We start from the raw sequence: 15,676 nt of genomic DNA on the forward strand, positions 1-15,676 counted from the left end.
AGTCGCATTTGATAGTGTCCTTGTGGCCTGTGTATTTTAAATAAACACCTGTGCCCAGATCCATATATAATACCCGAGGGATGTGGTATATGGCCAATATACCACGGCTAAGGGCTGTTTTCCTTATAAGACAACTAGACCGCCATCGCACGCAGCCTACACCACAAACCCCTAAGGTGGTTTATTGCTATTATAAACTGGTTACCAACCTAATTAGAGCAGTAAAAATACATGTTTGTCATACCCTTGGTATACAGCCACATATTCCACGGATTTCAGCCAATCAGCATTCAGGGCTCAAACCACCCAGTTTGTAATTAGTTGGACCAACTGAGAATATTGAATATTGTTCTAATTCAAGACATTCAGTTACATAGTATTGTTTAAATATTCACCATATCATGTTAAAGGGAAAATCCACTCTTTTGGTATTTTTTTTTCCCAAGTGTTTTTCATGTCAGCAGTCAGGTTTAAGGATATTGGACATAGTGTCACCAGCCACAAAACCATGATGATGCGTTTTGCATCATATGATGTATTTTGCATCTGCATGATGATCTGGCCGGTGACACTGTGCTTCTTGAAAGTCCAATATTTTCACTACTTTACCCCTGACATGCAAAACATTTTGGGACTGCATCAACAGTGGACTAATGGAAGAAAAAACATGTAAATTAGAGTTTGAGTGGATTTTGGGCTGACATGGCTGCCATAGAATGTTGTTGTGTCATGTAAATGCATCATAATACTCATTCTAGACATTCAGTTTAATAGTCTTAAAAAATATACCCCACGTAATGTCAGTGGGGAGCGAACATGGCTAATAAAAGGAAAACACCGCACACTGCTGTTCATGTTCCCAGGTGATAAAAAATAGGCTATATTAGGCTATATTTAACTTTTCAACCTCTCCACTCCTTCAACTTTTGGCGTCACACTTGCATATAAAGATCAAAAGATGTTGGTAATGTATTTGCTGTATTCAGAAGGTTAATTTATTCAGGTGTGATAGGCTTCGAGCTCAGGTGTGTAGATTCTCTCCCTATACTTGCAGAATGATCAGGCAAGTTAGCCCAAACAAATGTACATCTCTATATTCATTTATTTGTAGTGGCAATTTAATCCAGACCTCTATATTTTTTCTTTTTCCATGGACAAAAAAAGTCAAAACTGTCTAAGGAAACTTTAGTGCCACAGAAAGAGAGGGTAGTGGCCTAGCGGAGGCCTACTGTACTGCCTGCTGTAGTTGGTTTAATTAAAAGATCATAATAATTGAACCTTTATTTAACTATGCAAGTCACTTAAGAACAAATTCTTATTTTACAATGGCGGCCTACCCCGGCCAAACCCTAACCCGTACGACACTGGTCCATTTGTGTGCCGCACTATGGGACTCCCAATCACGTCCGGTTGTGATACAGCCCGGGATCGACCCGGGGTCTGTAGTGATGCGGTGCCTTAGACCGCTGCGTCACTCGGGAGCATTGTTGTTCATAACACAATAATAATAATAATATCATCTGGTCCAGAAATGTATTTTATTTTCTGATTTATTTATGGTGTGGACCTTTTTCAGCCCAAATCCATTTTTACAGAACATCTAGTGCAATTAAGGGGAAGGAAAACGGTGGCAAACAAAACAAAAGGTTCATATTTACCAGGGAAAATGCTTGTTTAACCAGTTCAAGTGTACACGGCTCCCTCTTCACTTTATTGATTTTACAGAACGAGCCTCTTACACGACAATGTTCGGGCCTTGTTTGTGTGGTTTTTTTTGCGGGAGAATGGTTGTTGGAAAATGTTTTTTGTTCTCTGCTAAGCCAAGAAAATCTTGTTTTTAAGGATATGACCATACAGAGTTTCAATAGCTTAGTAGAGGAAGGTAGGCTTAGTTCAGTTGTCATCCATTTCAATTTAATATAGTCTCATAACCCAGCTTACAGTGTAATAACAGGGAGTTAAATTTGTTTTTAATTAAGGTAGGCTTCTATAGTATGAAAACAATCAATAAAAGACATGTAGTAGAGAATGGATGGGATTCCACTTTGAGCCCAAAAACGACACTGTAATACCCCCTAACGAGGTGCAGGTCCTATGTGGGTCAGGAGGGCTTGAACCCCGTTGCCATGGTGTTTTATATTGAAATAGGGCTATGGGGTCAGCTGTGACTGGTTACGTTGTCTTTACGGCTGAGTAAACGGCGTGTGAGAGCGACTGGTGGGCTGGCAGGGTCTGGAGAGAGAGCAGGCTACAGTCGCACGCTTTTGGAAGAAGAGAGAAATGTGACATTAGGCCAAATTGACTTTGTGCAGTGACCAGCAGTGAAGACACTTGAGATCCTCCTGATGGGTCTCTTCAGCCATTTGGGAACAGGTGGCTTCTTTAGAATGATGCAGAGACAGTGCAGGCTGAGGATTGTGTTTCAGAGTCAGTCCATTGGTTGGTAGGTCAGTTGGTTTATAGGACTGAATGAACAACTGATTGTCCCACCATCACTTGAGCTCCCTCCCTCCCTCCCCCGCCTGCCAGACCCAGTACATACAGGGGCCCTTGTTCTCTTGTCGTTCATGTTCCTGTGTGAGTGATGTTAGTTATTGGTTTATTCAAACACACTCCCTCCTCTCCCCGTCGCTCTGTCCTCAAGGCCACGCTGTTTATGGGTGTCTGAGAGGGGGAGGAGGAGAGAAAGATGTGAGGAGCCTAACGGATAAAATAATGTGAAATGTTTTTTTTAGAGGAATGGGAGAATATAATTGAAACATTCTTATCTAAATCAATGTTTCTTCCCAGACAAACACAGCAAAAACAACGCTGCAGAAATAGACTAGTCTTATTTCAAATTGGAAAAGCAACCTTTTTTTGAATGTGTGAACTTGTCAATGAATGTCTGTATGCTCCAGGTGTTATGTTAATGAGGTGTCCTTGCCCCTCCGCTATAGAGCTGCAAATGCCATGGGGATTGGGAGAAGGTCAGGTGTGTGTTCATTAGTCTTGCTTTGACTGCTTTTAGTATGGATTCATCACTGGCCCTGACTCTCTCACCTACTCTCTCACCTACTCTCTCACCTACTCTCTCACCTACTCTCTCACCTACTCTCTCACCTACTCTCACTCACTCACTCACTCACTCACTCACTCACTCACTCACTCACTCACTCACTCACTCACTCACTCACTCACTCACTCACTGCAGGGCCTGTTTAGCGTAGATCAATAGTTGCCCTCATCACCAGTAAACCTCAGTTGATTCAGACATAAATGTGTGTTTTTAGTTTACAGCCCAATGGAGTCGTGAATGTAATACTAAGTGTGTGTGTGGATGGTGCCCAACACCTGTGGCCCTGACTCTGCTGCCTCCATGGAATCCTAATTCAATCCTCATTTTATGGCAGTTTATAACAGTTCATCAATGAACTACATTCCACATAGAATGAAAAGACCTACTACAGTAAGTCAAGCCATAGAGCTTATTGATGCATGTGTGCGTCTATAATCAATGCATGTGGAGAGACAGTTATTTTCTCTGTGAACATATTTTCTTTAAATCAAAGGCCAGACAGACTAGGTTGTTGTTGATTTAACAAACATCATTAGACAATATGGATAGTTCTAGAGAGTGTGCGTGCGTGTGAGTGAGTGTGCAAGTGTGTGTGAGAGAGATCAGCAACCATACTTGTCACTGAATTGTACGTTTTGCTATTGGATTGGGATGCAGGAGGAATAATTGTCGACACACCGCTAGCTAGTGATAAATGAGGGCGTGTAACCTGAGGCTATGCTGTGTAGGGCCAGTGTACCCCATTTAGTCGACTGGACGATGGTTTGGTTGTTCAGACAAGCAGTGGCAAATATGTTAAATGTACCTGTCTGATTCACGGCTGTCTCAGTGGACTAATCTATTGCAGAGGCTGCGGGGTGACACTGGTGTGCCATCCAGTAGTACATTTACTGTTAATTCCCATCATTTCTAATCTACAATGTTTGTTTGGTTAGGGTAATTACTGTTAATGTATTATTATTATTACTACTACAGTCTTGTCATTGGAGGAGTGGACACATTGTAGAGTGTACATCCTAGGCTACACTTGAGAGTTTTGGTTTATTTCATTCGATTTATGAGTTATCAATTTATTCAGTGTCTTTTGTGTGGAGCACCTTGTCAATCTTGAGTAAGGACACCCACCTGATTGTACATAGAAGTAGGCCTAGGCTCCCTGGCCTGCATGCAAATGTAGTCTTATAAATGTCACCATTTTGGGATCTGATAGCCTACTATTTCTGTTTGTCTTAACTCACCATCACTGTGTAGCTTCTCAAAGTAATTTTTAAGGTATTAGTTTTTTCTACCTGACATTGATTTTGAGATGTATACTTTATTATAAATGATATGAAACTGTTCCATGAAACTGTTTATATGGAAATCATAATTGGCACGCAGATCAGTAGAAATGGTACGATAACATGACATTACAAATGGAAAAGGATGCCGACCACTGGTGTCGCCTATTACCGGAAACTTTAGGAGTCTAATGGCAGAATCTACGAAGAGCAGTAGGCAGTAATTTGTCTTAATTTTTAATTGTAGTGCTTAAAGCATCAGCTCAGTAGCCTACATATACAGTGCCTTCAGAAAGTATTCAGACCCATTGACCTTTTCCACATTTTGTTACGTTATATCCTTATTCTAAAATGGATTAGATCGTTTACACACAATACCCCATAATGACAAAGCAAAAGCAGGTTTTATACATTTTTGCAAATGTATAAAATAAACTGAAATATCACATTTACATAAGTATTCAGACTCTTTACTCAGTACTTTGTTGAAGCACCTTTGGCAGCGATTAAAGCCTTGAGTCTTCTTGGGTACGATGCTACAAGCTTGGCACACCTGTATTTGGAGAGTTTCTCCCATTATTCTCTGCAGATCCTCTCAAGCTCTATCAGGTTGGATGGGGAGAGTAGCTGCATAGCTATTTTTGGGTCTCTCCAGAGATGTTAGATCAGGTTCAAGTCCGGGCTCTGGCTGGGCCATTCAAGGACATTCAGAGACTTGTCCTGAAGCCACACCTGCACACCTGGCTGTGTGCTTAGGGTCGTTGTCCTGTTGAAGGTGAACCTTTGCCCCAGTCTGAGGTCCTGATCGCTCTGGAGCAGGTTTTCATCAAGGATCTCTCAGTACTTTGCTCCGTTCATCTTTCCCTCGATCCTGACTCGTCTCCCAGTCCCTGCCCACGATGAGGTCTTACAGAGATCCCCACTGGGAGTGTTTGTGTTTGCCTGGCAGTGTTGCCAGATTGGAGGCCTTCCATCCAATCAAAGGGAGAAGAATTAGAACCCCCTCCCCCCTTTTTTAAGGAATGCGAAATGCCACTAAGATGAATGGGAGTGGAAGGGTTTACAAAAACATAGCTCTGCTGAGGTCATTGGGGGTCATATTTGAGTAAAAGTAAAAGATACCTTTTAACAGAAAATGACAAAAGTGAAAGTCACCCAGTAAAATCCTACTTGAGTAAGTCTAAAAGTATTTGGTTTTAACTATCTAAAGTAAAAAATAATTTCAAATTCCTTATTTATGCCAGATCAGAGACCGAAGGGATCACCAGGGATGTTGTCTTGTGTGATTTAGACCATTTTCCTTCTCTGCTAAGCATTCAAAATGGGTGTCAGGGAAAATGTATGGAGTAAAAAGAACAATATTTTCTTAGGGAAGTAAAAGTAGTCAAAAATATAAAGTACAGATACCCCAAAAAACGACTTAAGAAAAAATACTTTAAAGTACTACTTAAGTACTTTACACCACTGGGCCCCATCCACCAACCAAAGCACTAGGACTATGCTGCTGGTTAAGGGGGCTGAGAGGGGGGGGGGTAGTAGGGCCTAGAGGGGTGGGTACAGTTGGAATGAAGGGGGCAGCGTTAGTGGGGGATGACATCATACTTTTAAATTCCTCACAGTGGCAACTTGGCACAGGGATAAGGGGATTTGGAGGAGAGGGATAGGGGGGCAGGATCTGCTCATTTTGTAATTTAGCATCATCCCTCTGACACTTTAACAGTGACACCCAGCTATCATTGATGGAGTTGGGCCAATTATCTCTAACCTTTCTCTCTTCTTAACATCTTTCTCCTCACACACTTCTCGTCTCTCCCTCTCTCACCTTCCTCCTTCTCCATCTGTAAAATCCTCTGTCTTGACACTCAGCAGATGTGTATGGCACTTGAGGTCTTGACATTGTCCAAGCTACACACATGGACAGACACACGTTTCCGTTGTCATTAGCAGTCACCTTAATGTGTCCAGAGCGTGGTCTGTGTTATTGGTCCTGTATCGATCAGGTTCCATATGTTTTATTGAACAGATGTAGGTCTCGCGCTGACGGCTCTCGGTCTGTGTGTCCAAGACAGTTTGACAGTTACCACCACTCTCTCCTGTCTCTCTCTCTCTCTTTTTCACATCTTTGTTTTTTCATCGTGTGTTGTATGTTATGCGTGATGTCACAACCTCTCACTTCTACACCCCCAGTTGTCTTTTTCTCTGCATCTCCGTACAGCTCACTTTGAGAAGGTCATGTCAAAATCACACTTACCAGCCTGTCTGGACAGACAGAGGCGGGGCTGGGGGAGGATATTTACTTAGTTGTGACAGGACCTTGTTTACGGTGACACTCCCAAGACCCAACCACATGATCACATTCTACTCTGGGCTGTTGATGGTGAAGAATTTAATGTCCCAGTTATCACTCCTTCTTCCCAAAGTGTGCACTTGTTCCCTTCCCTGATTGGAAATGACTGGTAGAAGAGATGTGGTGTAAACTCCCATTACCCCATGCCTCCACCAATCCAGCGCTTTTAGATTGGTGGGAAGTAGTTATTCAGAGCAGGTGAGAGGACATACCGTATTACTGGGCTACAGCCAGGGAAGACATTTAGGCAGTGAAGTGGGAGTTTATTTAGTGTGGGACATTTTATCAGAGATAAGAGTGGAGCAGGAACAGAACATTCAGTTATGTTTAAATGGTTCAAGACAAAACAGATATTACAGTGTGTTGTCTTCTATTTCCCCATGTTCTTCTGAATCTCAGAAACATCAAAGTGGAGATGGCCGTCGGCAGACTGCATTTCTGATTAGTCACAACACACTGACGCCCACAGCTATTAACCTTACCAGCTCTGTTTGGCTTGTTCTGTGTGTATCCCAAATGGCTCCATATATAGTGTACTCATTTTAACCAGAGCCCTATGGGTCCTAGTCAAGTGTGCACTATATCGGGAATAAGGTGCCATTTGAGGTGTCACCTCTGTCAATTATAGTGTAGTTAGGCTGGTCTTTGGCAGTTGCATATCTGAATGATCACCATTAGAGATTCATTGCAGCCACCAGGACTGGTAGAAAGCAGAATAGGAGGAGACTGGAGTGACAGGTTGGCCTTTTCCTCTCACTGGGTTTTGTCAACAGGGTGTACCAAAGTGTTTGTTTACTACAGAGAGTCTTGGCACTTCATCTAAATATAATTATGTGTTGAATGAGCCCCCCCACACACACTATAGCTGATCCCATCCTTCTTACACTGCCACAGTGGGGTCTCTGACTCCTATTCCTCTATCCTTCTGCCCTCTGCCAGCCCTCTAACTAATGAATCCAATCTACCTCCTGTAGCTCTATCCCACCCTCTCTCTTTCTGCTCTTCTTTCTCCATCTCTCTCCCTCCATGCCTCCTACTTATCTTCTGTCCTCCTCCTCCGTCTCACTCTCCCTCCATGCCTCCTACTTATCTTCTGTCCTCCTCCTCCGTCTCACTCTCCCTCCATGCCTCCTACTTATCTTCCGTCTTCCTCCTCCGTCTCACTCTCCCTCCATGCCTCCTACTTATCTTCTGTCCTCCTCCTCCGTCTCACTCTCCCTCCATGCCTCCTACTTATCTTCCGTCCTCCTCCGCCTCACTCTCCCTCCATGCCTCCTACTTATCTTCCTTCCTCCTACTCCATCTCACTCTCCATCCATGCCTCCTACTTATCTTCCGTCCTCCTCCTCCGTCTCACTCTCCCTCCATGCCTCCTACTTATCCGTCCCTCTCTGTCTCCCCTCCCTTCCTCCCTCCCTCTCTGTATCAGCCCCTCCGTCTCTCTCTCTCCCCCTCCGTCTCTCTCTCTCTCCCTCCGTCTCTCTCTCTCTCCCTCCGTCTCTCTCTCTCTCCCTCCGTCTCTCTCTCTCTCCCTCCGTCTCTCTCTCTCTCCCTCCGTCTCTCTCTCTCTCCCTCCGTCTCTCTCTCTCTCCCTCCGTCTCTCTCTCTCTCCCTCTCTCTCTCTCTCTCTCTCTCTCCTTTCTCCGTCTCTCTCTCCCTCTCTCTCTCTCCCTCCCTCCATCTCCCTCCCTCCGTCTCTCTCTCTCTCTCTCTCTCTCTCTCTCCTCTCCCTCCGTCTCTCTCTCTCCCTCTCTCTCTCTCTCTCCCTCCCTCCCTCCCTCCCTCCGTCTCTCTCTGTCTCCCTCCCTCCGTCTCTCGCTCTCTGTCTCCCCTCGCTCTCTGTCTCCCCTCGCTCTCTGTCTCCCCTCGCTCTCTGTCTCCCCTCTCTCTCTGTCTCCTCTCTCTCCCTCTGTCTCCCCCTCTCTCTCCCTCTGTCTCCCCCTCTCTCTCCCTCCGTCTCTCCCTCCCTCCCTCCCTCCGTCTATGTTGATTTCCTCTGAGTAGCTTCTTAACTTCCTCCTCTCTGTAATTTGGTCCTTGTAATTGATCCATCTGTTCAGTAAGCTCCTGTCTTAGTCTGTGCCCCTCTCTCCTTCCGTCCCTCCTTCCCATCATCCCTCTTTCTTTTTTCTCTTTCTCCTTCTCTTTCCTGAGTCACCACTGCCTCATTTCTCCTGCTGTAATTTTAATGTCTTTGGTTCCCTTCTTTCTCTGCTCTCTTCTCTCTCTCTCCCCTCTGTTCTATTCCCTCTCTTTCACCTACATCAAGCTTGAAGTTTCTCTTTAAGCCTGTCAGTACAAACTACTCTCTTTGTTGCTTCTTTTCCCTCACTGTTTTGTAATGGTGCCTTTCCTATCAACATGGTGTATTGCTGCCTCTATATTGCAGTCTCTCTCTGCCTCCTAACAATGTTCCTTTTTCTCCCTCCCTCCCTCCCTCCCTCCCTCCCCGGCTCCTGTCCCAGAAGGCAGTTTTTGAAGGTTAAGTTGCTGCGACATTGCAACAACGTTTCCCAACAATCTTCCCAAGCCCTCTCCCTCCTCCTCCCTCCCTCACCCTGGCCTCCCTCCCTCACCCTGGCTGCAGAATGGCACTCGGCTGTCCCTCACACACACACACACACACAAAAATGTATTCACAGAACCTCAGGCTCAATGGTGGGCTGAATCACAGATTGCCTAGAGAAGGAGGGAGGTTGTGTGAGGGGAAAGCGAGGGAGAGGAAAGGGAAACAGATGTATGGTTTTATCAGGACTAACATGTCCCACAGTGATGCTGTGGCCACACTCAATCTTCTGAGAACTCCTATTACACTCTCAGGACACTGCTGTGCTGTTACAAGGACTATAGAGCACAATACACAGATGTGAAGTCTAGCCAGGTCATTTCCCCTGAATGTACCAGCTTGGGTTCTACAGCAGGTTGGATTTGGGGAATTGAAGAACAGCATCATGTCTTCTTTCCTTGATGTGAGATACTTCCATTCATATCAAGTTACTGTTGTACTGTGGGCCAGCCAGCCATTGGTGGGTAAATTATACACTGTTGTTATTGAAACAGGCCTGTCATTGTGTTCCGAGTGAAGTCCCCAGTTCCTCCTTTCCTTAACTTCCCTGGTTTCCCCTTCCTTCTCCCTCTCTCCCCCATGGCCACTAGTGTCACAGAGCAGCCTGTACCTTGGAACCTCCTCCCTCCCTCCCCTCCTCCACCTTGCCAGCTCACCTCCCACATCCCCTCCTCTTCTACCGGGCCAGCTCCTCTCCTCTACCGGGCCAGCTCCTCTCCTCTACCGGGCCAGCTCCTCTCCTCTACCGGGCCAGCTCCTCTCCTCCACCTTGCCAGCTCACCTCCCACATCCCCTCCTCTTCTACCGGGCCAGCTCCTCTCCTCTACCGGGCCAGCTCCTCTCCTCCACCTTGCCAGCTCACCTCCCACAGCTCCTACCGGGCCAGCTCCCTCCTCCTCTTCTACCGGGCCAGCTCCTCTCCTCCTACCGGGCCAGCTCCTCTCCTCCTCCTCTACCTGGCCAGGGCCAGCTCCTCTCCTCCTCCTCTACCGGGTCAGCTCCTCTCCTCCTCCTCTACCGGGCCAGCTCCTCTCCTCCTCCTCTACCGGGTCAGCTCCTCTCCTCCTCCTCTACCGGGCCAGCTCCTCTCCTCCTCCTCTACCGGGCCAGCTCCTCTCCTCCTCCTCTACCGGGCCAGCTCCTCTCCTCCTCTTCTACCGGGCCAGCTCCTCTCCTCCTCTTCTACCGGGCCAGCTCCTCTCCTCCTCCTCTACCGGGCCAGCTCCTCTCCTCCTCCTCTACCGGGCCAGCCTCTCCTCCTCCTCCCCCCTCCTCTACCGGGCCAGCTCCTCCCCTCCTCTTCCTTCCTTCCAGCTCACCTGTGTGTCTGTGTGAATGGACAGAGCTGTCTGACTACCCAGCTCCAAAGGCGGAGCTCCAAACCAATATTCAACCTCTCTCTCAAATCAAATTTTATTGGTCACATAAACGTGTTTAGCAGATGTTATTGCGGGTGTAGTGAAATGCTTGTGCTTCTAGTTCTGACAGTGCAGCAATATCTAACAAGTAATATCTAACAATTTCACCACAAATACCTAATACACATAAATATAAGTGAAGGAGTGGAATATATAAATATATTGACGTGCAATGTCAGAGCGGCATAGACTAAGATACTGTAGATACAGTATATACATTTGAGAGAGTAATGCAAGATATGTAAACATTAAAGTGGCATTATTAAAGTGGCTAATGATTTCAGTCTGTATGTAGGCAGCAGCCTCTGTGTTAGGGATGGCTATTTAACAGTGGTGGCCTTGAGATAGAAGCTGTTTTTCAGTCTCTCAGTCCCAGCTTTGATGCACCTGTACTGACCTCGCCTTCTGGATGATGGCGGAAGTTGGAAATGGAAGTTGGAGGAACAGGTGTAGAAAGTGGCTAGTTGGTGGTAGCACTACTTTGGTTTGTGTGTGTGTGTGTGGTGTATGTTTAGTTCCTGTGTGTTGGTGTTGGGGGAGGGGGGTGTACAGAGCCAGGCATGTCACTGGGATCCCTCCTGGGTGTTCTGGCCTTGTAGGCAGCTAGGGGCAATTTCCTGATTTCTCAACTTTCAGTCTCTTTTTATAGGAAACAATCCTCCCTCTCCTTTCTCACTACTCCTCCTCTCCTCCCTATGTTCACTCACTCGCAGTTGATTCCGTCCATCAGTGATTTCATGAATTCAGCTCTGTCGTGCAACAGCCCCTCTAGGGGAGGCTTGTGTGTGTGTGTGTGTGTGTGTGTGTGTGTGTGTGTGTGTGTGTGTGTGTTCCATGTTTGCGACGGGTGAGGGCTTTGGGCTTGGGAGAACGGTAGAGCGAGAGATGGAGAAAGAGAGAGGGCTATGACGCCAGCCGTGATTAGAGCTGTAAACACTGATTTTTAAACCACATTTAAAAAGACATTTCCAAGGGAGTGTTGGGTGGGGGGCTGCCCTGCTCTCTAAACGAACACAAGGGAGTGTTGGGTGGGAGGCTGCCCTGCTCTCTAAACGAACACAAGGGAGTGTTGGGTGGGGGCTGCCCTGCTCTAAACGACACAGTGTTGGGTGGGGGCTGCCCTGGAACACAAGGGAGTGTTGGGTGGGGGGGGCTGCCCTGCTCTCTAAACGAACACAAGGGAGTGTTGGGTAAACGAACACAAGGAGTGTTGGGGGGGCTGCCCTGCTCTCTAAACGAACACAAGGGAGTGTTGGGTGGGGGGCTGCCCTGCTCTCTAAACGAACACAAGGGAGTGTTGGGTGGGGGGCTGCCCTGCTCTCTAAACGAACACAAGGGAGTGTTGGGTGGGGGGCTGCCCTGCTCTCTAAACGAACACAAGGGAGTGTTGGGGGTGCCCTGGGGGCTGGGGCTGCCCTGCTCTCTAAACGAACACAGGGGTGGGGGCTGCCCTGTTCTAAACGAACACAAGGGAGGGTGGGGGCTGCCCTGCTCTCTAAACGAACACAAGGGAGTGTTGGGTGGGGGGCTGCCCTGCTCTCTAAACGAACACAAGGGAGTGTTGGGTGGGGGGGCTGCCCTGCTCTCTAAACGAACACAAGCGTCTTTTCATTTCTCTTCTTTTAAATAGATGTCCCCAAGGCCCCACCTACCAACTTTTGCATCGCTCTCGTTTTCTCGTTCTTTCTCTCCTCCATTCAACACGGAATAGCTTTATCCGCCATAGATTATTGATGTCCTCCCTAGCTATAAACCCTCCTCTCTGCCATTCCACCCTTTTCCTCAATCCCTTGGCTTTTTTCCCTGCACCAGTCCCTTCCATGCTCCCTCTCTTCCTCCCTCTCTTCCTCTCTATCGCTCCCCCTCATTCCTTCCAGCTGACTCCATCTCTCCCCTCAACCACTGTCATCTTCCTTCCTGTTCCCAGCCCAACTCTTCTTTCCTCTCGCTCCCTCTCTTCCTCTCTATCTCTCCCCCCTCATTCCTTCTAGCTGACTCCATCTCTCCCCTCAACCACTGTCATCTTCCTTCCTGTTCCCAGCCCAACTCTTCTTTCCTCTCGCTATCTGTCTTCCTCTCTCTTGTTCTCTTATTTCTCTCCATTTCTGGCCTATTTTCTAGCTCTGTGTGTGTGTGTGTGTGTGTGTGTGTGTGTGTGTGTGTGTGTGTGTGTGTGTGTGCCTATATTTATTTGCATGCACAGGGAGTGATGGATGAATGAAGGTTTATATAGTGGAATGCATGGATGGAGTGGGTTTGGTGGCTGGCAGGATGTGAACAGACGCCGAACAGTTCTGTCAAGCTAAACATGGCTAATGACTTGGCTAATGGCTTCCTGCATTCGTTGAGTCATTTCAGTGTTCTGTCAATGTCATCAGTTAGTTAGTTCAGTTCCATTTCAGTATTCTAAGATTGACACTTTCCCAAGTCCTCTTAGGACTAAAGCAGATTTCATAGTACTGCCAAATGTAACTAGAGTATGAACTGGCCTTTATAAGGCAGAGCTCTAGAGTTGGAGCTCATTCTAGAGACTGAAGCATAATAATGAGACTTCGATTCACACTTCTATTGTAGAGCATGCATTCCCATCCACAGCTCCTCTCCTCTCCCCTCTTTCTGTACATGTCTCGTCCCCTTGTTGATGACATAATTATGCGGTGTCCAATGTGACAACCGCAGCTTAGCGACATAATGAGAACAAATTAATATTCACAGCGTGGGAAGGTGAACTAACACTACTCAGCTTGTTTGTATGTCCCAGTGTTGTAATAGTCAGTTGTTCATAAGGACTATCTTTGGTGTAATCAGAATTTGTGGTGTTAGTGAATGTGAGACGACCACTCTCTGCTAAGCGGCTGTACACTGAGGGTACAAAACATTCATATTGAGTTGCACCCCCTTTTGCTCTAAGAACAGCCTCAATTCGTCGGGGCATGGACTCTACATGGTGTCGAAAGAGTTCCACAGGGATGCTGGCCCATGTTGACTCCAATGCTTCCCACAGTTGTGCCACATTGGCTAGATGTCATTTGGGTGGTGGGCCATTCTTGATGCACACTGTTGAGAGTGAAAAATTCAGCAACGTTGCAGTTCTTTACACTCAAACCGGTGCGCCTGCAACCTACTACCATACTCCGTTCAAAGGCACTTATATTTTGTCCTCATCTCTCCCTCTGAATGGCACACAAACACAATCCATGTCTCAGTTGTCTCCCCTTCATCTACACTGATTTGAAGTGGATTTAACAAGTGACATAGCTTTCACCTGGTCAGTCTGTCATGGAGAAAGTAGGTGTTCTTAATAGAGGTCGACCGATTAATCAGGATGGCCGATTTCAAGTTTTCATAACAATCGGAAATCCTTTTTTTTTTCCCTTTATTTAATCTTTATCGAGGCAAGTCAGTTAAGAACACATTCTTATTTTCAATGAAGGCCTAGGAACGGTGGATTAACTGCCTTGTTGAGGGGTAGAATGACAGATTTTCATCTTGTCAGCTCGGGGGATCCAATCTTGCAACCTTAGTTAACTAGTCCAAGGCAATAACAACCTGCCACTCTCGTTGCACTCCACAAGGAGACTGCCTGTTACACGAATGCAGTCAGCCAAGGTAAGTTGCTAGCTAGCATTAAACTTATCTTATAAAAATCAATCATAATCACTAGTTAACTACACATGGTTGATGATATTACTAGATTTTATCTAGCGTGTCCTGCATTGCGTATAATCTGACGGAGCATACAAGTATCTGATTGAGCAGTGGTAGGCAGAAGCAGGCGTGTAAACATGAATTCAAACAGCACTTTTGTGCGTTTTGCCAGCAGCTCTTCGTTGTGCGTCAAGCATTGCCCTGTTTATGACTTCAAGCCTATCAACTCCCGAGATGAAGCTGGTGTAACCGAAGTGAAATGGCTAGCTAGTTAGCACGTGCTAACTAGAGGGACGGAAGCTATACTGTTACACTGGCAATACTAAAGTGCCTATAGGAACATCCAATATACAAAGGTATATGAAATACAAATGGTATAGAGCGAAATAGTCCTATAAATACCATATTAACTACAACCTAAAACTTCTTAACTGGGAATATTGAAGTCTCATGTTTAAAGGAACCACCAGCTTTCATATGTTCTCATGTTCTGAACAAGGGACTTAAACGTTAGCTTTCTTACATAGCACATATTGCACTTTTACTTTCTTCTCCAACACTGTTTTTGCATTATTTAAACCAAATTGAACACGTTTCATTATTTATTTGAGGGTAAATTGATTTTATTGATGTGTTCTATTAAGTTAAAATAAGTGTTCATTCAGTATTGCTACATTTTTTTTTTTTAAATCGGCCCGATTAATCGGTACCAACTTTTTTGGCCCTCCAATAATCGGTATCGGCGTTGAAAAATCATAATCGGTCGACCTCTAGTTCTTAATGTTATGTATATATGATGCGAGTTGTGGTTTAGATGAAGGGGTGGCATTGTCATACCATGCAGTTAACAAAAAACCCAACCATCAGACCACCTAGCTAACCCAACCACCTAGCTGACCCAACCACCTAGCTGACCCAACCACCTAGCTGACCCAACCACCTAGCTAACCCAACCATCAGAGCACCTAGCTAACCCAACCATCAGAGCACCTAGCTAACCCAACCATCAGAGCACCTAGCTAACCCAACCACCCAGCTAACCCAACCATCATACCACCTAGGTAACCCAACCACCTAGGTAACCCAACCACCTAGGTAACCCAACCACCTAGCTAACCCAACCATCAGAGCACCTAGCTAACCCAACCATCAGAGCACCTAGCTAACCCAACCACCTAGCTAACCCAACCATCATACCACCTAGCTAACCCAACCATCAGAGCACCTAGCTAACCCAACCATCAGAGCACCTAGCTAACCCAACCACCTAGCTAACCCAACCATCAGACCACCTAGCTAACCCAACCATCAGAGCTAACCCAACCATCAGAGCTAACCCAACCACCTAGCTAACCCAAC

General features: G+C 46.2%; 1 protein-coding gene across 2 annotated transcripts in view; it reads left to right on the forward strand.

The window, feature by feature from the left end:
• Positions 1 to 15,676, forward strand: part of LOC115140949 (nectin-2-like) — a 73,226-nt gene that overhangs the window by 1,051 nt on the left and 56,499 nt on the right. The gene's annotated exons all lie outside the window — the stretch shown is intronic.

This window comes from Oncorhynchus nerka, linkage group LG14 (assembly GCF_034236695.1).
Source record: "Oncorhynchus nerka isolate Pitt River linkage group LG14, Oner_Uvic_2.0, whole genome shotgun sequence".
In the NCBI taxonomy this organism is placed as follows: domain Eukaryota; kingdom Metazoa; phylum Chordata; class Actinopteri; order Salmoniformes; family Salmonidae; genus Oncorhynchus; species Oncorhynchus nerka.